We start from the raw sequence: 22,252 nt of genomic DNA on the forward strand, positions 1-22,252 counted from the left end.
TTGATCTTAGATACATTTAGTGTAGAAATAAAAAAAAGTTTATGCATAAGATTTTAGAACAAAATATTTTCTAATATTCGCGCTCCCCACATTATTAATAATGTACTATTCCAGGAAACGCGTCATACTAAATGGCTCGTCGCTAGTTACTACAATCACAAACAAATTTCACAATATACCTTCTTAAAATATGTTTTAAACCTAGCCACACTGCTAACCGTATGCCTATCCTAACCTTGAATTAAGACCAAAAAACACATTTATGTTGTCATGAATCTTTACGATATAGCCCATTTTGACTTTGTGACTGTGCTGTCTATTGAAACCTCCTCAATGTCACACATGTTGTTGTGTAACGCAAGTTGACTTGTTGGTTTCTAGTAGCTAAATCATATTAGCTAATCATGTATAAGTTAAACTGTATATTATCTAAGTCTGTCAGGAGTGCCTGCCAACAGGTTGCTGGTTCCGTCAATGCAGGAGGCGCAATGTAAGTATCTCGTTTTTTTATACGAAATCCCATGCATGCAATTGACAGCTAGATAGATATACATTATTTTATGACGCTAGTTGTAGTCTGGTACTTTAAACTAGACAAAGACCTTTGCCGATTTAAGTATACTGCCAGTTTGCTACATTTCATTCAACCTATCAGCTACCTTGTTATCTATCTATACCAAACAAAATTATAAACGCAACATGCTTTTACTGAGTTACAGTTCATATAAGGAAAATAGTTAATTGGAACACATGAACTATTCCCTAATCTATGGGGCAGGGGTGCAGCCATTTATTCATTTTTTAAATAAATTGGTTGTGCAGTGCAATCACGCTCCTGTGATGGCAATTACACTGTCCTGTCCCATCTGGACAAGAGGACTATCCATGTAAGAATGCTGTTCTTTGACTATAGCTCAGCATTCAACACCATTCAGTACCCTCCAAGCTAATCGTTAGGCTCCAGGCCCTGGGTCTCAACCCCGCCCTGTGCAACTGGGGCCTGGACTTCCTGACGGGCCACCCTTAGGTGGCGGAGTTAGGAAACTCCACCTTCAATTCGCTGATCCTCAACACAGGGGCCCCACAATGGGTGGGTGCTCAGCCCCTCCTGTACTCCCTGTTCACCCATGACTGTGTGGCCACGCCTCCAACTCAAAAAGCTTCGTGATATGCCACACCTGTCAGGTGGATTATCTTGGCAAAGAAGAAATGCTCACTAACAGGGATGTAAAAACAAATGTGCTTTTTCTGGGATTGTTTATTTCAGCTTCACTTGTGGTGTTTCTATTCCTGTAGATGATCTGGGCAGTTACTAGACTGTCTCAACATGAACCAGTTGATTTATCAACACTTGTGGTGTTTCTATTCCTGTTCACTAGATGATCTGGGCAGTTACTAGACTGTCTCAACATGAACCAGTTGATTTATCAACACTTGTGGTGTTTCTATTCCTGTTCACTAGATGATCTGGGCAGTTACTAGACTGTCTCAACATGAACCGGTTGATTTATCAACACTTGTGGTGTTTCTATTCCTGTTCACTAGATGATCTGGGCAGTTACTAGACTGTCTCAACATGAACCAGTTGATTTATCAACACTTGTGGTGTTTCTATTCCTGTTCACTAGATGATCTGGGCAGTTACTAGACTGTCTCAACATGAACCAGTTGATTTATCAACACTTGTATTCCTGTTCACTAGATGATCTGGGCAGTTACTAGACTGTCTCAACATGAACCAGTTGATTTATCAACACTTGTGGTGTTTCTATTCCTGTTCACTAGATGATCTGGGCAGTTACTAGACTGTCTCAACATGAACCAGTTGATTAGATGATCTCAGTTACTAGACTGTCTCAACATGAACCAGTTGGTGTTTCTATTCCTGTTCACTAGATGATCTGGGCAGTTACTAGACTGTCTCAACAGTTGAACCTAGATGTTGATTTATCAACACTTGATTTATAGCCAGTTGTGGAACCAGCGGTCTGCAGAGAGCAGTGTGCTGATTGGTTTATTCTCTGTTATAGTTGTGGAACCAGCGGTCTGCAGAGAGCAGTGTCCTCCAGTGCTGTCAGGTTGCAAGAGGATGCCAGTGTCTCAGCCACACCTGGGAATATATCCAAAGACTTCAGGTAACACTAGCTCTGACTCTAGGTGGCATTCTGCCTTCTCCCTACAGCTCTCAGCCAATCGCTTCGCTCACAACAGGCTCATGTGAGCTACAATCCCAACTCTGTGTCATCAGCGAGAAACAATCCTTCAAAATAAAACAATAGTCCATTTTGCCCAGATCCATCCAGCAAAACTATAATTCAGCTCCACTTCCTGAGTTTCTCTGACACACAGGTGTACAGAGCATTCTAGAGAGGTAATTAACACAGGTAAACAAGCAATGAACCACGGAGATATGGCCTTGTGGGAACACTAACCCTATAAAGATGTGTTGTAATTTTAACCTTTTAGTTAAAAAAAATAAGATTTCTCTCTGATTTGAAAGATAAGGTCCATATGACTCCAAAACCGCACTGCAAGCGATGTCTGTTAATGTTCAGAGTCGTACAGAAGACACCTTTACCCAATGACTTATTGGGTATCTGGGGTATTTTAATAGGATCCCTGTATATCAGTACCCACACAATATCCAGGTCAAATAGGGGAGAGGTGTTTTCTTTAGGTTTTAATAGGATCCCTGTATATCAGTACCCACACAATATCCAGGTCAAATAGGGAGAGGCGTTGTGCCGTGAGGTGAGGTGAGGTGTTGTGAGGTGTTGTGAGGTGTTGTGAGGTGTTGTGAGGTGTTGTGAGGAGAGGTGAGGTGTTGTGAGGAGAGGTGAGGTGTTGTGAGGAGAGGTGAGGTGTTGTGAGGAGAGGTGAGGTGTTGTGAGGAGAGGTGAGGTGTTGTGAGGAGAGGTGAGGTGTTGTGAGGAGAGGTGAGGGTGTTGTGAGGAGAGGTGAGGTGTTGTGAGGAGAGGTGAGGTGTTGTGAGGAGAGGTGAGGTGTTGTGAGGAGAGGTGAGGTGTTGAGAGGTGTTGAGAGGAGGTGTTGTGAGGAGAGGTGAGGTGTTGTAGGGAGAGGTGAGGTGTTGTGAGGTGTTGTGAGGAGAGGTGTTGTGTTGTGAGGAGAGGTGAGGAGAGGTGAGGTGTTGTGAGGAGAGGTGAGGTGTTGTGAGGAGAGGTGAGGTGTTGTGAGGAGAGGTGAGGTGTTGTGAGGAGAGGTGAGGTGTTGTGAGGAGAGGCGTTGTGAGGTGTTGCTTTAGGATTTTTTAAACCCGGTTTGCTGTTCACTTGAGCGATCTCAGATGGGAGCTCAATGCAGTCATGCCTCTATGTAATACTGTACACTTTCTGGAAGTTGTTCTGGATTTGGTGAAAAGACCCCTGGTGGCATGTCTGGTTGGGTAAGTGTGTTCTGGACCTGGGGACTGTGAAAAGACCCCTGGTGGCATGTCTGGTTGGGTAAGTGTGTTCTGGACCTGGGGACTGTGAAAAGACCCCTGGTGGCATGTCTGGTTGGGTACGTGTGTTCTGGTCCTGGGGACTGTGAAAAGACCCCTGGTGGCATGTCTGGTTGGGTAAGTGTGTTCTGGACCTGGGGACTGTGAAAAGACCCTGGTGGCATGTCTGGTTGGGTAAGTGTGTTCTGGACCTGGGGACTGTGAAAAGACCCCTGGTGGCATGTCTGGTTGGGTAAGTGTGTGTGTCAGAGATTTGTGTAAGTTGACTGTGCAAACAATTTGGTATTTAACACTACCGTTTCTTATAATGTTGCAATCAGTCTCTACTTCCAGCCCAGAGAGACTGTATTGATCTTAGCCTTCTGATGACAAGACGTGCCGCTCTGTTCTAGGCCAGCTGCAGCTTCACTAGGTCCTTTGTTGCACCTGACCATATGACTGGACAATAATCACGATAAGATCGAACTAGAGCCTGCAGGACTTGCTTTGCGGCGGGTGGTATCAAAGAATCTGACAGACCTCTCCCCATCTTTACAACCATTGAATCTATATGTTTTGACCATGACAGTTTACACTCTAAGGCAACAACACCCAGTAATTTAGTCTCCTCAACGTGTTTACCAGTTGAGGTATAGTTATGGTGCTGGAGGTGATGGCTGCTGTTTTACAGGCTCCTAACCAACTGGGCTATTTATTTTATTCACATTGTTTGTAACTTATTGTGTACATAATGTTGCTGCTACCGTCTCTTATGACCGAAAAGAGCTCCTGGACATCTGGACAGCGATTACTCACCTCGATCTGGACGCAGAGTTTTTTTTATTTAATGAGTCCGAAGCAAAGGATATACTGCTTTGTCAAGACGAGGCCCAAATCCCCGTCATCAGCGTGATGAAAAGGGGGAGGAGGGCGGGTGCATTCTAAGAATTGGTAGACGAGTAGGTAAACCACGACTCCCCTCCGTATTCATGTCCAACGTGCTCATTGGAAAACAAACTGGGCGATTTAAGACTCTCTTACCAACGGGACATTAAACAAACTGGGCCATCTACGATTTAAGACTCTCTTACCAACGGGACATTAAACAAACTGGGCCATCTACGATTTAAGACTCTCTTACCAACGGGACATTAAACAAACTGGGCCATCTACGATTTAAGACTCTCTTACCAACGGGACATTAAACAAACTGGGCGATGTAAGACTCTCTTACCAACGGGACATTAAACAAACTGGGCCATCTACGATTTAAGACTCTCCTACCAACGGGACATTAAACAAACTGGGCCATCTACGATTTAAGACTCTCTTACCAACGGGACATTAAACAAACTGGGCGATGTAAGACTCTCTTACCAACGGGACATGAAACAAACTGGGCCATCTACGATTTAAGACTCTCTTACCAACGGGACATTAAACAAACTGGGCTATGATTTAAGACTCTCTACCAACGGGACATTAAACAAACTGGGCCATCTACGATTTAAGACTCTCTTACCAACGGGACATTAAACAAACTGGGCCATCTACAATTTTAAGACTCTCCTACCAACGGGACATTAAACAAACTGGGCCATCTACGATTTAAGACTCTCCTACCAACGGGACATTAAACAAACTGGGCCATCTACGATTTAAGACTCTCCTACCAACGGGACATTAAACAAACTGGGCCATCCGATTTAAGACTCTCTACCAACGGGACATTAAACAAACTGGGATTTAAGACTCTCCTACCAACGGGACATTAAACAAACTGGGCCATCTACGATTTAAGACTCTCTTACCAACGGGACATTAAACAAACTGGGCCATCTACAATTTTAAGACTCTCCTACCAACGGGACATTAAACACACTGGGCCATCTACGATTGAAGACTCTCCTACCAACGGGACATTAAACAAACTGGGCCATCTACGATTTAAGACTCTCCTACCAACGGGACATTAAACACACTGGGCCATCTACGATTTTAAGACTCTCCTACCAACGGGACATTAACTAGTAATATCTTATGTTTCACTGAGACGTGTCTACAACAGTCTTTGCTCAATATTATCACGTTTCCAACAGTTTGCCCATGTTTCTTCCTCCTCTCTAAGTCAACTCCCCGATGCCTGGCCAGGACAGTGATGCCTGGCCAGAGTGTGCTGAGATGGGCTGGGAAGAAGTACGAGGAGTTGCCAATAGCACATATCAAAGCCACATATAACAAGTAAGCTGAAAGACAGTGATGTGAACAGCTGATATATTAATGTCTCCCTCCAGTACACATGTCCAGGTGATATATTTTAACGTGTCTCCCTCCAGTACACATGTCCAGGTGACAGACTGTGAGGGCCAGTTCATGGTCAGAACATCGTGTGGAACCGAGGGGTTCAAGAACGTCAAGAAGTCCACTCCCATCGCTGCTCAGACAGCAGGCATCTCAGCTGCAGCGGTAAGATGAGACCACATGGAAAATATAGATCATGTAGGCGTATAGTTAATAGTTGTAGTCTGGCTGCTACAGACAAGAACACCGAGACATCTGTTCTCCACTAGATGGCACTAGAGCCTAAAACAAACGAACGCAAAAAGATGAATTTGTGTTTCCTGATGAATGGTCCTGTATTCTTCTTCTCCTGGGCAGAAGGCCGCAGCGGTGGGGGTGACGTTTGTCCGCGTGTTGGTGAAAGGTCTGGGTCCTGGACGCTTGGTGAGAACCTTTTTCATGAAATGCAGAATTCATACCGTAGACAAAGTGTTCACATGATGCATCTCCCCCACTCTGAGGTTATCACCCTGTATCCCACTCTGAGGTTATCACCCTGTATCCCACTCTGAGGTTATCACCCTGTATCCCACTCTGAGGTTATCACCCTGTATCCCACTCTGAGGTTATCACCCTGTATCCCACTCTGAGGTTATCACCCTGTATCCCACTCTGAGGTTATCACCCTGTATCCCACTCTGAGGTTATCACCCTGTATCCCAGTTAACCTGCAGGCATCCCACTGTTTATCACCCTGTATCCCACTGTGTTAACCAGCAGCAGACCACCCTGTATCCCACTGTTTAACCAGCAGGTTATCCCACTGTTTTAACCAGCAGCAGACCACCCTGTATCCCACTGTGTTAACCAGGCAGACCACCCTGTATCCCACTGTTTTACCACCCTGAGGTTTAACCAGCCACCCTGTATCCCACTGTGTTAACCAGCAGCAGACCAATCCCCTAGAGGTTATCACCCTGTATCCCACTGTTTTAACCAGCAGCAGATCACCCTGTATCCCACTGTTAACCCCAGTTACCACCCTGTATCCCACTGTTTTAACCAGCAGCAGATCACCCTGTATCCCACTGTGTTAACCAGCAGCAGATCACCCTGTATCCCACTGTGTTAACCAGCAGCAGACCACCCTGTAGTTTAACCAGCAGCAGACCACCCTGTATCCCACTGTTTTAACCCAGCAGCAGACCACCCCCCTGAGGTATCCCACTGTGTTAACCAGCAGCAGACCACCCTGTATGTGTTAACCAGCCAGACCACCCTGTAGGTTTTAACCAGCAGCAGACCACCCTGTATCCCACTGTTTTAACCAGCAGCAGACCACCCTGTATCCCACTGTGTTAACCAGCAGCAGACCACCCTGTATCCCACTGTGTTAACCAGCATCAGACCACCCTGTATCCCCTGTTTTAACCAGCAGCAGATCACCCTGTATCCCACTGTGTTACCACCAGACCACCCTGTATCTGCATCCCACTGTGTTAACCAGCAGGATCACCCTGTATCCCACTGTTTTAACCAGCAGCAGATCACCCTGTATCCCACTGTTAACCAGCAGCAGATCACCCTGTATCCCACTGTTTTAACCAGCAGCAGACCACCCTGTATCCCACTGTGTTAACCAGCAGCAGACCACCCTGTATCCCACTGTGTTAACCAGCAGCAGACCACCCTGTATCCCACTGTGTTAACCAGCAGCAGACCACCCTGTATCCCACTGTGTTAACCAGCAGCAGACCACCCTGTATCCCACTGTGTTAACCAGCAGCAGACCACCCTGTATCCCACTGTGTTAACCAGCAGCAGACCACCCTGTATCCCACTGCATCCCACTGTTAACCAGCAGCAGACCACCCTGTATCCCACTGTTAACCAGCAGCAGATCACCCTGTATCCCACTGCAGCTTAACCAGCAGCAGACCACCCTGTATACAGTTTTAACCAGCAGCAGATCACCCTGTATCCCAGCTGTTAACCAGCAGCAGACCACCCTGTATCCCACTGTTTTAACCAGCAGCAGACCACCCTGTATCCCACTGTTGACCACCCTGTATCCCACTTTAACCAGACCAGCACTGTGACCAGACCACCTGTATCCCATGTTAACCAGCCAGACCACTGTTTTAACCAGCAGCAGACCACCCTGTATCCCACTGTGTTAACCAGCAGCAGACCACCCTGTATCCCACTGTTAACCAGCAGCAGACCACCCTGTATCCCACTGGTTAACCAGCAGCAGATCACCCTGCTTTAACCAGCAGCAGACCACCCTGTATCCAGTTTTAACCAGCAGCAGACCACCCTGTATGGCTTTAACCAGCAGCAGACCACCCTGTACCCTGTATCCCAGACCACCCTGTATCCCACTGCTTTAACCAGCAGCAGACCACCCTGTATCCTACTGTGTTAACCAGCAGCAGACCACCCTGTAACCATCCCACTGTATCCCACTGTTAACCAGCAGCAGACCACCCTGTATCCCACTGTTGGCTTTAACCAGCAGCAGACCACCCTGTATCCCAGCAGTTTAACCAGCAGCAGACCACCCTGTATCCCACTGTTGGCTTTAACCAGCAGCAGACCACCCTGTATCTGTTGGCTTTAACCAGCAGCAGACCACCCTGTATCCCACTGTTGGCTTAACCAGCAGCAGACCACCCTGTATCCCACTGTTTTAACCAGCAGCAGACCACCCTGTATCCCACTGTTAACCAGCAGCAGACCACCCTGTATCCCACTGTGGCTTTAACCAGCAGCAGACCACCCTGCATCCCACTGCTGGCTTTAACCAGCAGCAGACCACCCTGTATACCACTGTGTTAACCAGCAGCAGACCACCCTTTAACCAGCAGCAGACCACCCTGCATCCCACTGTTTTAACCAGCAGCAGACCTGTACCCTGCTTTATCCCACTGTATCTGCTTTAACCAGCAGCAGACCACCCCCTGGCTGGCTTTAACCAGCAGCAGACCACCCTGTATCCCACTGTTTTAACCAGCAGCAGACCACCCCATCCCACTGCTGGCTTTAACCAGCAGCAGACCACCCTGCATCCATCTTTTAACCAGCAGCAGACCACCCTGCATCCCACTGCTTTTAACCAGCAGCAGACCACCCTGCATCCATCCCACTGCTGCTTTAACCAGCAGCAGACCCATCCCACCCAGCAGCAGTATCCCACTGCTGGCTTTAACCAGCAGCAGACCACCCTGCATACCACTGTTGGCTTTAACCAGCAGCAGACCACCCTGTATCCCACTCCATGTTAACCAGCAGCAGACCCCACCACTGCTGGCTTTAATCCCACTGTATCCCACTATGTTAACCAGCAGCAGACCATCCTACCACTGGTTTTAACCAGCAGCAGACCACCCTGTATCCCACTGTTAACCAGCAGCAGACCATCCTACTACTGGCTTTAACCAGCAGCAGACCACTGTTAACCAGCAGCAGACCACCCTGTATCCCACTGTGTTAACCAGCAGCAGATCACCCTGTTATCCCAGACCACCCTGTAATCCACTATGTTAACCAGCAGCAGACCACCTTGTATCCTACTGCTGGCTTTAACCCAGCAGACCACCCTGTATCCCACTGCTGGCTTTAACCAGCAGCAGACCACCCTGTATCCACTGTTAACCAGCAGCAGACCACCCTGTATCCCACTGATTTAACCAGCAGCAGACCACCCTGTATCCCACTGTTTTAACCAGCAGCAGACCACCCTGCATCCCACTGTGTTAACCAGCAGCAGACCACCCTGCATCCCACTGTGTTAACCAGCAGCAGACCACCCTGTATCCCACTATGTTAACCAGCAGCAGACCACCTTGTATCCTACTGCTGGCTTTAACCAGCAGCAGACCACCCTGTATCCCACTGCTGGCTTTAACCAGCAGCAGACCACCCTGTATCCCACTGTTAACCAGCAGCAGACCACCCTGTATCCCTGTTTTTACTGCAGCAGACCATCTGTACCCCACTGCTGGCTTTAACCAGCAGCAGACCACCCTGTATCCCACTGTTAACCAGCAGCAGGCATCCCACTTGTTAACCAGCAGCAGACCACCCTGACCACCCTGCATCCCACTGTTTTAACCAGCAGCAGACCACCTGTATCCCTGTATCCCACTGCTGGCTTTAACCAGCAGCAGACCACCCTGCATCCCACTGTGTTAACCAGCAGCAGACCACCCTGTATCCACTGTTTAACCAGCAGCAGACCACCCTGTATCCCACTGCTGGCTTTAACCAGCAGCAGACCACCCTGCATCCCACTGTTTTAACCAGCAGCAGACCACTGCATCCCACTGCTGGCTTTAACCAGCAGCAGACCACCCTGTATAACCAGCAGCAGACCACCCTGCATACCACTGTTGGCTTTAACCACAGCAACTGTATCCACTGCTTTTAACCAGCAGCAGACCACCCTGTATCCACTTGTTAACCAGCAGCAGACCATCCTACAACTGGCTTTAACCAGCAGCAGACCACCCTGCATCCCACTGACTGGCTTTAACCAGCAGCAGACCACCCCTGCATCCACTGCTGGCTTTAACCAGCAGCAGACCACCCTGCATCCCACTGCTGGCTTTAACCAGCAGCAGACCACCCTGCATCCCACTATGTTAACCAGCAGCAGACCACCCTGCATCCCACTGTTTTAACCAGCAGCAGACCACCCTGTATCCCACTGCTGGCTTTAACCAGCAGCAGACCACCCTGTATCCCACTATGTTAACCAGCAGCAGACCATCCTACTACTGGCTTTAACCAGCAGCAGACCACCCTGTATCCCTGTTAACCAGCAGCAGACCATCCTATCCTACTGGTTTAACCAGCAGCAGACCACCCTGTATCCCACTGTGTTAACCAGCAGCAGACCACCCTGCATCCCACTGTGTTAACCAGCAGCAGACCACCCTGTATCCCACTATGTTAACCAGCAGCAGACCACCCTGTATCCTACTGCTGGCTTTAACCAGCAGCAGACCACCCTGTATCCCACTGCTGGCTTTAACCAGCAGCAGACCACCCTGTATCCCACTGTTAACCAGCAGCAGACCACCCCCTGTATCCCACTGTGTAACCAGCAGCAGACCACCCTGTACCAGCAGACCACCCACTGTTTTAACCAGCAGCAGACCACCCTGCATCCCACTGTGTTAACCAGCAGCAGACCACCCTGCATCCCACTGTGTTAACCAGCAGCAGACCACCCTGTATCCCACTATGTTAACCAGCAGCAGACCACCTTGTATCCACTGCTGGCTTTAACCAGCAGCAGACCACCCTGTATCCCACTGCTGGCTTTAACCAGCAGCAGACCACCTGTATCCCACTGTTAACCAGCAGCAGACCACCCTGTATCCCACTGTGTTAACCAGCAGCAGACCACCCTGTATCCCACTGTTTTAACCAGCAGCAGACCACCCTGTACCCCACTCCTGGGCTTTAACCAGCAGCAGACCACGTTTGTATCCCACTGCTGGCTTTAACCAGCAGCAGACCACCCTGTATCCCACTGCTGGCTTTAACCAGCAGCAGACCACCTGCATACCACTGTGTTAACCAGCAGCAGACCACCCTGCAGACCACCCTGCATCCCACTGTTTTAACCAGCAGCAGACCACCCTGTATCCCACTGTTTTAACGAGCAGCAGACCACCCTGCATCCCACTGCTGGCTTTAACCAGCAGCAGACCACCCTGCATCCCACTGTGTTAACCAGCAGCAGACCACCCTGTATCCCACTGTGTTAACCAGCAGCAGACCACCTGCATCCCACTGCTGGCTTTAACCAGCAGCAGACCACCCTGCATCCTACTGTTTTAACCAGCAGCATACCACCCTGCATCCCACTGTTTTAACCAGCAGCAGACCACCCTGCATCCCACTGCTGGTTAACCAGCAGCAGACCACCCTGCATCCTACTGCTGGCTTTAACCAGCAGCAGACCACCCTGCATACCACTGCTGGCTTTAACCAGCAGCAGACCACCCTGTATCCCACTGCTGGCTTTAACCAGCAGCAGACCACCCTGTATCCCCTATGTTAACCAGCAGCAGACCATCCCACTGGCTTTAACCAGCAGCAGACCACCCTGTATCCCACTGTTAACCAGCAGCAGACCATCCTACTACTGGCTTTAACCAGCAGCAGACCACCCTGTATCCCACTGTTAACCAGAAGCAGACCACCCTGTATCCCACTGTTTTAACCAGCAGCAGACCACCCTGCATCCCACTGTGTTAACCAGCAGCAGACCACCCTGCATCCCACTGTGTTAACCAGCAGCAGACCACCCTGTATCCCACTATGTTAACCAGCAGCAGACCACCCTGTATCCCACTGCTGGCTTTAACCAGCAGCAGACCACCCTGTATCCCACTGCTGGCTTTAACCAGCAGCAGACCACCCTGTATCCCACTGTTAACCAGCAGCAGACCACCCTGTATCCCACTGTGTTAACCAGCAGCAGACCACCCTGTATCCCACTGTGTTAACCAGCAGCAGACCACCCTGTATCCCACTGTGTTAACCAGCAGCAGACCACCCTGTATCCCACTGCTGGCTTTAACCAGCAGCAGACCACCCTGTATCCCACTATGTTAACCAGCAGCAGACCATCCTACTACTGGCTTTAACCAGCAGCAGACCACCCTGCATCCCACTGCTGGCTTTAACCAGCAGCAGACCACCCTGCATCCTACTGCTGGCTTTAACCAGCAGCAGACCACCCTGCATACCACTGTTGGCTTTAACCAGCAGCAGACCACCCTGTATCCCACTATGTTAACCAGCAGCAGACCACCCTGTATCCCACTGCTGGCTTTAACCAGCAGCAGACCACCCTGTATCCCACTATGTTAACCAGCAGCAGACCATCCTACTACTGGCTTTAACCAGCAGCAGACCACCCTGTATCCCACTGTTAACCAGCAGCAGACCATCCTACTACTGGCTTTAACCAGCAGCAGACCACCCTGTATCCCACTGTGTTAACCAGCAGCAGACCACCCTGCATCCCACTGTGTTAACCAGCAGCAGACCACCCTGTATCCCACTATGTTAACCAGCAGCAGACCACCTTGTATCCTACTGCTGGCTTTAACCAGCAGCAGACCACCCTGTATCCCACTGCTGGCTTTAACCAGCAGCAGACCACCCTGTATCCCACTGTTAACCAGCAGCAGACCACCCTGTATCCCACTGTGTTAACCAGCAGCAGACCACCCTGTATCCCACTGTTTTAACCAGCAGCAGACCACCCTGCATCCCACTGTGTTAACCAGCAGCAGACCACCCTGCATCCCACTGTGTTAACCAGCAGCAGACCACCCTGTATCCCACTATGTTAACCAGCAGCAGACCACCCTGTATCCTACTGCTGGCTTTAACCAGCAGCAGACCACCCTGTATCCCACTGCTGGCTTTAACCAGCAGCAGACCACCCTGTATCCCACTGTTAACCAGCAGCAGACCACCCTGTATCCCACTGTGTTAACCAGCAGCAGACCACCCTGTATCCCACTGTTTTAACCAGCAGCAGACCACCCTGTACCCCACTGCTGGCTTTAACCAGCAGCAGACCACCCTGTATCCCACTGCTGGCTTTAACCAGCAGCAGACCACCCTGCATCCCACTGCTGGCTTTAACCAGCAGCAGACCACCCTGCATACCACTGTGTTAACCAGCAGCAGACCACCCTGCAGACCACCCTGCATCCCACTGTTTTAACCAGCAGCAGACCACCCTGTATCCCACTGTTTTAACGAGCAGCAGACCACCCTGCATCCCACTGCTGGCTTTAACCAGCAGCAGACCACCCTGCATCCCACTGTGTTAACCAGCAGCAGACCACCCTGTATCCCACTGTGTTAACCAGCAGCAGACCACCCTGCATCCCACTGCTGGCTTTAACCAGCAGCAGACCACCCTGCATCCTACTGTTTTAACCAGCAGCATACCACCCTGCATCCCACTGTTTTAACCAGCAGCAGACCACCCTGCATCCCACTGCTGGCTTTAATCAGCAGCAGACCACCCTGCATCCTACTGCTGGCTTTAACCAGCAGCAGACCACCCTGCATACCACTGTTGGCTTTAACCAGCAGCAGACCACCCTGTATCCCACTGCTGGCTTTAACCAGCAGCAGACCACCCTGTATCCCACTATGTTAACCAGCAGCAGACCATCCTACTACTGGCTTTAACCAGCAGCAGACCACCCTGTATCCCACTGTTAACCAGCAGCAGACCATCCTACTACTGGCTTTAACCAGCAGCAGACCACCCTGTATCCCACTGTTAACCAGAAGCAGACCACCCTGTATCCCACTGTTTTAACCAGCAGCAGACCACCCTGCATCCCACTGTGTTAACCAGCAGCAGACCACCCTGCATCCCACTGTGTTAACCAGCAGCAGACCACCCTGTATCCCACTATGTTAACCAGCAGCAGACCACCTTGTATCCTACTGCTGGCTTTAACCAGCAGCAGACCACCCTGTATCCCACTGCTGGCTTTAACCAGCAGCAGACCACCCTGTATCCCACTGTTAACCAGCAGCAGACCACCCTGTATCCCACTGTGTTAACCAGCAGCAGACCACCCTGTATCCCACTGTGTTAACCAGCAGCAGACCACCCTGTATCCCACTGTGTTAACCAGCAGCAGACCACCCTGTATCCCACTGCTGACTTGCTTCTGAAGCTAAGCAGGGTTGGTCCTGGTCAGTCCCTGGATGGGAGACCAGATGCTGCTGGAGGGCCAGTAGGAGTCACTTTTTCCTCTGGTCTAAAACAATTTCCCAATACCCCAGGTCATTGCTTTAAATGTGAATGTGTTCTCAGTCAATTTACCTGGTTAATTAAACATCTGGTTTTGAATCAGAATCTTGTAGAGATGAGGAAAAGACGTTTTGACTCGGTTCTGATGCATTTCTCTCTTGTGTGCAGTCTGCCATCAAGGGTCTGACCATGGGAGGATTGGAGGTGGTGTCCATCACAGACAACACCCCGTACCACACAATGGTTGTCGCCCTCGCAAGGCTAGAAGAATATGAACAGGACCGTACCATCATGGACTGCAGGGGTCCAGCAATCTGACCCTTGCAGTCTTGTAACATGCTTAATGTTGTTGTTATATGAAGACTATTTTTTTACTTTTATTTAAGCATTTTGGAAAATACTTGTACATGCAGAAATGTTTAAAACATTCAGGGCCCGTTTCCCAGACACAGATTCATCCCTGGACTGAAAAACAAGTTCAATGTAGAATCTGCAGTCCAGGACTTAATCTGGGGAACTGGCCCTGAATGAATGTACCAGCACAGCTAGTAACAGATGGAAAATGATTCATCGATGTTTATTAAATCCATATACACCCAAACCCCTGTACAACATGTGTTATAAATACAAGGCTTCCATCGGGAGAGAACCTGGTCAGATCAGTCCATCGGGAGAGAACCTGGTCAGATCAGTCCACCGGGAGAGAACCTGGTCAGATCAGTCCACCGGGAGAGAACCTGGTCAGATCAGTCCATCGGGAGAGAACCTGGTCAGATCAGTCCATCGGGAGAGAACCTGGTCAGATCAGTCCATCGGGAGAGAACCTGGTCAGATCAGTCCATCGGGAGAGAACCTGGTCAGATCAGTCCATCGGGAGAGAACCTGGTCAGATCAGTCCATCGGGAGAGAACCTGGTCAGATCAGTCCATCGGGAGAGAACCTGGTCAGATCAGTCCATCGGGAGAGAACCTGGTCAGATCAGTCCATCGGGAGAGAACCTGGTCAGATCAGTCCATCGGGAGAGAACCTGGTCAGATCAGTCCATCGGGAGAGAACCTGGTCAGATCAGTCCATCGGGAGAGAACCTGGTCAGATCAGTCCATCGGGAGAGAACCTGGTCAGATCAGTCCATCGGGAGAGAACCTGGTCAGATCAGTCCATCGGGAGAGAACCTGGTCAGATCAGCTCCAGATCAGTCTAGCAGGAGAGGACCTGGTCAGATCAGTCCAGGAGAGAACCTGGTCAGATCAGTCCATCAGGAGAGAACCTGGTCAGATCAGTCCATCGGGAGAGAACCTGGTCAGATCAGTCCATCTGGAGAGAACCTGGTCAGATCAGGTTTGTCCTATAACTAACATGAGGTTTTACAGAAACTCTGTTCATCAACTAGTCAACCTGGTTCCATCAAGGTGTTCTGATATGAGGGTTAAACGTTATAGACCATGCTGACTGGTTCCATCAAGGTGTTCTGATAGGAGGGTTAAACGTTACAGACCATGCTGACTTCCTGGTTCCATCAAGGTGTTCTGATAGGAGGGTTAAACGTTATAGACCATGCTGACTTCCTGGTTCCATCAAGGTGTTCTGATAGGAGGGTTAAACGTTATAGACCATGCTGACTTCCTGGTTCCATCAAGGTGTTCTGATAGGAGGGTTAAACGTTATAGACCATGCTGACTTCCTGGTTCCATCAAGGTGTACTGATAGGAGGGGTTAAACGTTATAGACCATGCTGACTTCCTGGTTCCATCAAGGTGTACTGATAGGAGGGTTAAATGTTATAGACCATGCTGACTTCCTGGTTCCATCAAGGTGTTCTGATATGAGGGGTTAAACGTTATAGACCATGCTGACTTCCTGGTTCCATCAAGGTGTACTGATATGAGGGGTTAAACGTTACAGACCATGCTGACTTCCTGGTTCCATCAAGGTGTACTGATATGAGGGGTTAAACGTTACAGACCATGCTGACTTCCTGGTTCCATCAAGGTGTACTGATATGAGGGGTTAAACGTTATAGACCATGCTGACTTCCTGGTTCCATCAAGGTGTACTGATATGAGGGGTTAAACGTTACAGACCATGCTGACTTCCTGGTTCCATCAAGGTGTACTGATATGAGGGGTTAAACGTTATAGACCATGCTGACTTCCTGGTTCCATCAAGGTGTACTGATAGGAGGGGTTAAACGTTATAGACCATGCTGACTTCCTGGTTCCATCAAGGTGTACTGATATGAGGGGTCAAACGTTACAGACCATGCTGACTTCCTGGTTCCATCAAGGTGTTCTGATATGAGGGGTCAAACGTTACAGACCATGCTGACTTCCTGGTTCCATCAAGGTGTACTGTTATGAGGGGTTAAACGTTATAGACCATGCTGACTTCCTGGTTCCATCAAGGTGTACTGATATGAGGGGTTAAACGTTACAGACCATGCTGACTTCCTGGTTCCATCAAGGTGTACTGATATGAGGGGTTAAACGTTATAGACCATGCTGACTTCCTGGTTCCATCAAGGTGTACTGATATGAGGGGTTAAACGTTACAGACCATGCTGACTTCCTGGTTCCATCAAGGTGTACTGATATGAGGGGTCAAACGTTATAGACCATGCTGACTTCCTGGTTCCATCAAGGTGTACTGATATGAGGGGTTAAACGTTACAGACCATGCTGACTTCCTGGTTCCATCAAGGTGTTCTGATATGAGGGTTAAACGTTATAGACCATGCTGACTTCCTGGTTCCATCAAGGTGTTCTGATATGAGGGGTTAAACGTTACAGACCATGCTGACTTCCTGGTTCCATCAAGGTGTACTGATATGAGGGGTTAAACGTTATAGACCATGCTGACTTCCTGGTTCCATCAAGGTGTTCTGATATGAGGGGTTAAACGTTATAGACCATGCTGACTTCCTGGTTCCATCAAGGTGTACTGATATGAGGGTTAAACGTTATAGACCATGCTGACTTCCTGGTTCCATCAAGGTGTTCTGATATGAGGGGTTAAACGTTATAGACCATGCTGACTTCCTGGTTCCATCAAGGTGTACTGATATGAGGGGTTAAACGTTACTAACCTGGTTCCATCAAGGTGTACTGATATGAGGGGTTAAACGTTATAGACCATGCTGACTTCCTGGTTCCATCAAGGTGTACTGATATGAGGGTTAAACGTTACAGACCATGCTGACTTCCTGGTTCCATCAAGGTGTTCTGATATGAGGGGTTAAACGTTACAGACCATGCTGACTTCCTGGTTCCATCAAGGTGTTCTGATATGAGGGGTCAAACGTTACAGACCATGCTGACTTCCTGGTTCCATCAAGGTGTACTGATATGAGGGGTTAAACGTTACAGACCATGCTGACTTCCTGGTTCCATCAAGGTGTACTGATATGAGGGGTTAAACGTTATAGACCATGCTGACTTCCTGGTTCCATCAAGGTGTACTGATATGAGGGGTCAAACGTTACAGACCATGCTGACTTCCTGGTTCCATCAAGGTGTACTGATAGGAGGGGTTAAACGTTATAGACCATGCTGACTTCCTGGTTCCATCAAGGTGTACTGATAGGAGGGGTTAAACGTTATAGACCATGCTGACTTCCTGGTTCCATCAAGGTGTACTGATATGAGGGGTTAAACATTACAGACCATGCTGAACCTGGTTCCATCAAGGTGTACTGATAGGAGGGGTTAAACATTACTAACCTGGTTCCTGGTTCCATCAAGGTGTACTGATATGAGGGGTCAAACGTTATAGACCATGCTCACTTCCTGGTTCCATCAAGGTGTACTGATAGGAGGGGTTAAACGTTACAGACCATGCTGACTTCCTGGTTCCATCAAGGTGTACTGATATGAGGGGTCAAACGTTATACAGACCATGCTGACTTCCTGGTTCCATCAAGGTGTTCTGATATGAGGGTTAAACGTTATAGACCATGCTGACTTCCTGGTTCCATCAAGGTGTACTGATATGAGGGGTCAAACGTTATAGACCATGCTGACTTCCTGGTTCCTCAAGGTGTACTGATATGAGGGGTCAAACGTTATAGACCATGCTGACTTCCATCAAGGTGTTCTGATATGAGGGGTCAAACGTTATAGACCATGCTGACTTCCTGGTTCCATCAAGGTGTACTGATATGAGGGGTCAAACGTTATAGACCATGCTGACTTCCTGGTTCCATCAAGGTGTACTGATATGAGGGTTAAACGTTATAGACCATGCTGACTTCCTGGTTCCATCAAGGTGTTCTGATATGAGGGGTCAAACGTTACAGACCATGCTGACTTCCTGGTTCCATCAAGGTATTCTGATATGAGGGTCAAACGTTATAGACCATGCTGACTTCCTGGTTCCATCAAGGTGTACTGATATGAGGGGTCAAACGTTACAGACCATGCTGACTTCCATCAAGGTGTACTGATATGAGGGGTCAAACGTTATAGACCATGCTGACTTCCTGGTTCCATCAAGGTATTCTGATATGAGGGGTCAAACGTTATAGACCATGCTGACTTCCTGGTTCCATCAAGGTGTACTGATATGAGGGGTCAAACGTTATAGACCATGCTGACTGGTTCCATCAAGGTGTACTTATAGGAAGGGGTCAGACCATGCTGACTAACCTGGTTCCATCAAGGTGTACTGATATGAGGGGTCAAACGTTATAGACCATGCTGACTTCCTGGTTCCATCAAGGTGTACTGATAGGAGGGGTTAAACGTTACAGACCATGCTGACTTCCTGGTTCCATCAAGGTGTTCTGATAGGAGGGGTTAAACGTTACAGACCATGCTGACTTCCTGGTTCATCAAGGTGTACTGATATGAGGGGTCAAACGTTACAGACCATGCTGACTTCCTGGTTCCATCAAGGTGTACTGATAGGGGAGTTATAGACCATGCTGTTCAAGGTGTTCTGATTTGAGGGGTTAAACGTTACAGACCATGCTGACTTCCTGGTTCCATCAAGGTGTACTGATATGAGGGGTCAAACGTTATAGACCATGCTGACTTCCTGGTTCCATCAAGGTGTACTGATATGAGGGGTTAAACGTTAGACCATGCTGACTTCCTGGTTCCATCAAGGTGTTCTGATATGAGGGGTTAAACGTTATAGACCATGCTGACTTCCTGGTTCCATCAAGGTGTTCTGATATGAGGGGTTAAGCGTTACAGACCATGCTGACTTCCTGGTTCCATCAAGGTGTTCTGATATGAGGGGTCAAACGTTACAGACCATGCTGACTTCCTGGTTCCATCAAGGTGTACTGATATGAGGGGTTAAACGTTATAGACCATGCTGACTTCCTGGTTCCATCAAGGTGTACTGATATGAGGGGTTAAACGTTATAGACCATGCTGACTTCCTGGTTCCATCAAGGTGTACTGATATGAGGGGTTAAACGTTATAGACCATGCTGACTTCCTGGTTCCATCAAGGTGTACTGATATGAGGGGTTAAACGTTATAGACCATGCTGACTTCCTGGTTCCATCAAGGTGTACTGATATGAGGGGTCAAACGTTATAGACCATGCTGACTTCCTGGTTCCATCAAGGTGTTCTGATATGAGGGGTTAAACGTTATAGACCATGCTGACTTCCTGGTTCCATCAAGGTGTACTGATATGAGGGGTCAAACGTTATAGACCATGCTGACTTCCTGGTTCCATCAAGGTGTACTGATATGAGGGGTCAAACGTTACTAGACCATGCTGACTTCCATCAAGGTGTACTGATATGAGGGGTTAAACGTTATAGACCATGCTGACTTCCTGGTTCCATCAAGGTGTACTGATATGAGGGGTTAAACGTTACAGACCATGCTGACTTCCTGGTTCCATCAAGGTGTACTGATATGAGGGGTTAAACGTTATAGACCATGCTGACTTCCTGGTTCCATCAAGGTGTACTGATATGAGGGGTTAAACGTACAGACCATACAGACCATCAAGGTGTACTGATATGAGGGGTTAAACGTTACAGACCTGGTTCCATCAAGGTGTTCTGATATGAGGGGTTAAACGTTACAGACCATGCTGACTTCCTGGTTCCATCAAGGTGTTCTGATATGAGGGGTTAAACGTTACAGACCATGCTGACTTCCTGGTTCCATCAAGGTGTTCTGATAGGAGGGGTTAAACGTTATAGACCATGCTGACTTCCTGGTTCCATCAAGGTGTTCTGATATGAGGGGTTAAACGTTATAGACCATGCTGACTTCCTGGTTCCATCAAGGTGTTCTGATATGAGGGGTTAAACGTTATAGACCATGCTGACTTCCTGGTTCCATCAAGGTGTTCTGATATGAGGGGTTAAACGTTACAGACCATGCTGACTTCCTGGTTCCATCAAGGTGTACTGATATGAGGGGTTAAACGTTATAGACCATGCTGACTTCCTGGTTCCATCAAGGTGTACTGATAGGAGGGGTTAAACGTTATAGACCATGCTGACTTCCTGGTTCCATCAAGGTGTTCTGATATGAGGGGTTAAACGTTATAGACCATGCTGACTTCCTGGTTCCATCAAGGTGTACTGATATGAGGGGTCAAACGTTATAGACCATGCTGACTTCCTGGTTCCATCAAGGTGTTCTGATATGAGGGGTTAAACGTTATAGACCATGCTGACTTCCTGGTTCCATCAAGGTGTACTGATATGAGGGTTAAACGTTATAGACCATGCTGACTTCCTGGTTCCATCAAGGTGTACTGATATGAGGGGTTAAACGTTATAGACCATGCTGACTTCCTGGTTCCATCAAGGTGTTCTGATATGAGGGGTTAAACGTTATAGACCATGCTGACTTCCTGGTTCCATCAAGGTGTACTGATATGAGGGGTCAAACGTTATAGACCATGCTGACTTCCTGGTTCCATCAAGGTGTACTGATATGAGGGGTCAAAGCGTTACACACCATGCTGACTTCCTGGTTCCATCAAGGTGTACTGATATGAGGGGTTAAACGTTATAGACCATGCTGTATATCCTGGTTCCATGAATATGATAATATAATAATAATAATATATGCCATTTAGAAGACGCTTTTATCCAAAGCGACTTACAGTCATGTGTGCATACATTCTACGTATGGGTGGTCCCGGGAATCGAACCCACTACCCTGGCAATACAAGCGCCATGCTCTACCAACTGAGCCACAGAAGGACTGAGCTACAGACTGAGCTATCTGACTGGTCAAAGAGCTCTATTACCATGTTATCTGACTGGTCAAAGAGCTCTATTACCATGTTATCTGACTGGCCAAAGAGCTCTATTACCATGTTATCTGACTGGTCAAAGAGCTCTATTACCATGTTATCTGACTGGTCAAAGAGCTCTATTACCATGTTATCTGACTGGTCAAAGAGCTCTATTACCATGTTATCTGACTGGCCAAAGAGCTCTATTACCATGTTATCTGACTGGCCAAAGAGCTCTATTACCATGTTATCTGACTGGCCAAAGAGCTCTATTACCATGTTATCTGACTGGTCAAAGAGCTCTATTACCATGTTATCTGACTGGCCAAAGAGCTCTATTACCATGTTATCTGACTGGTCAAAGAGCTCTATTACCATGTTATCTGACTGGCCAAAGAGCTCTATTACCATGTTATCTGACTGGTCAAAGAGCTCTATTACCATGTTATCTGACTGGTCAAAGAGCTCTATTACCATGTTATCTGACTGGTCAAAGAGCTCTA

General features: G+C 48.3%; 1 long non-coding RNA gene and 1 pseudogene across 1 annotated transcript; one reads left to right on the forward strand and one right to left on the reverse strand.

Annotated features, from left to right (window-relative positions):
* Positions 1 to 185: 185 nt before the first annotated feature.
* LOC127919154 (28S ribosomal protein S11, mitochondrial-like) lies at positions 186 to 15,185 on the forward strand (annotated as a pseudogene).
* On the reverse strand, positions 11,228 to 12,896 carry LOC127919155 (uncharacterized). The gene is made up of 3 exons (XR_008102086.1): positions 12,552 to 12,896; positions 11,336 to 11,514; positions 11,228 to 11,289 (listed from the first exon to the last, which is right to left on the reverse strand). It is a non-coding gene; the product is annotated as an uncharacterized LOC127919155 (long non-coding RNA).
* Positions 15,186 to 22,252: the final 7,067 nt, after the last annotated feature.

The sequence above is a fragment of the Oncorhynchus keta genome, unplaced genomic scaffold (genome assembly GCF_023373465.1).
Source record: "Oncorhynchus keta strain PuntledgeMale-10-30-2019 unplaced genomic scaffold, Oket_V2 Un_contig_15918_pilon_pilon, whole genome shotgun sequence".
NCBI classification, from domain to species: domain Eukaryota; kingdom Metazoa; phylum Chordata; class Actinopteri; order Salmoniformes; family Salmonidae; genus Oncorhynchus; species Oncorhynchus keta.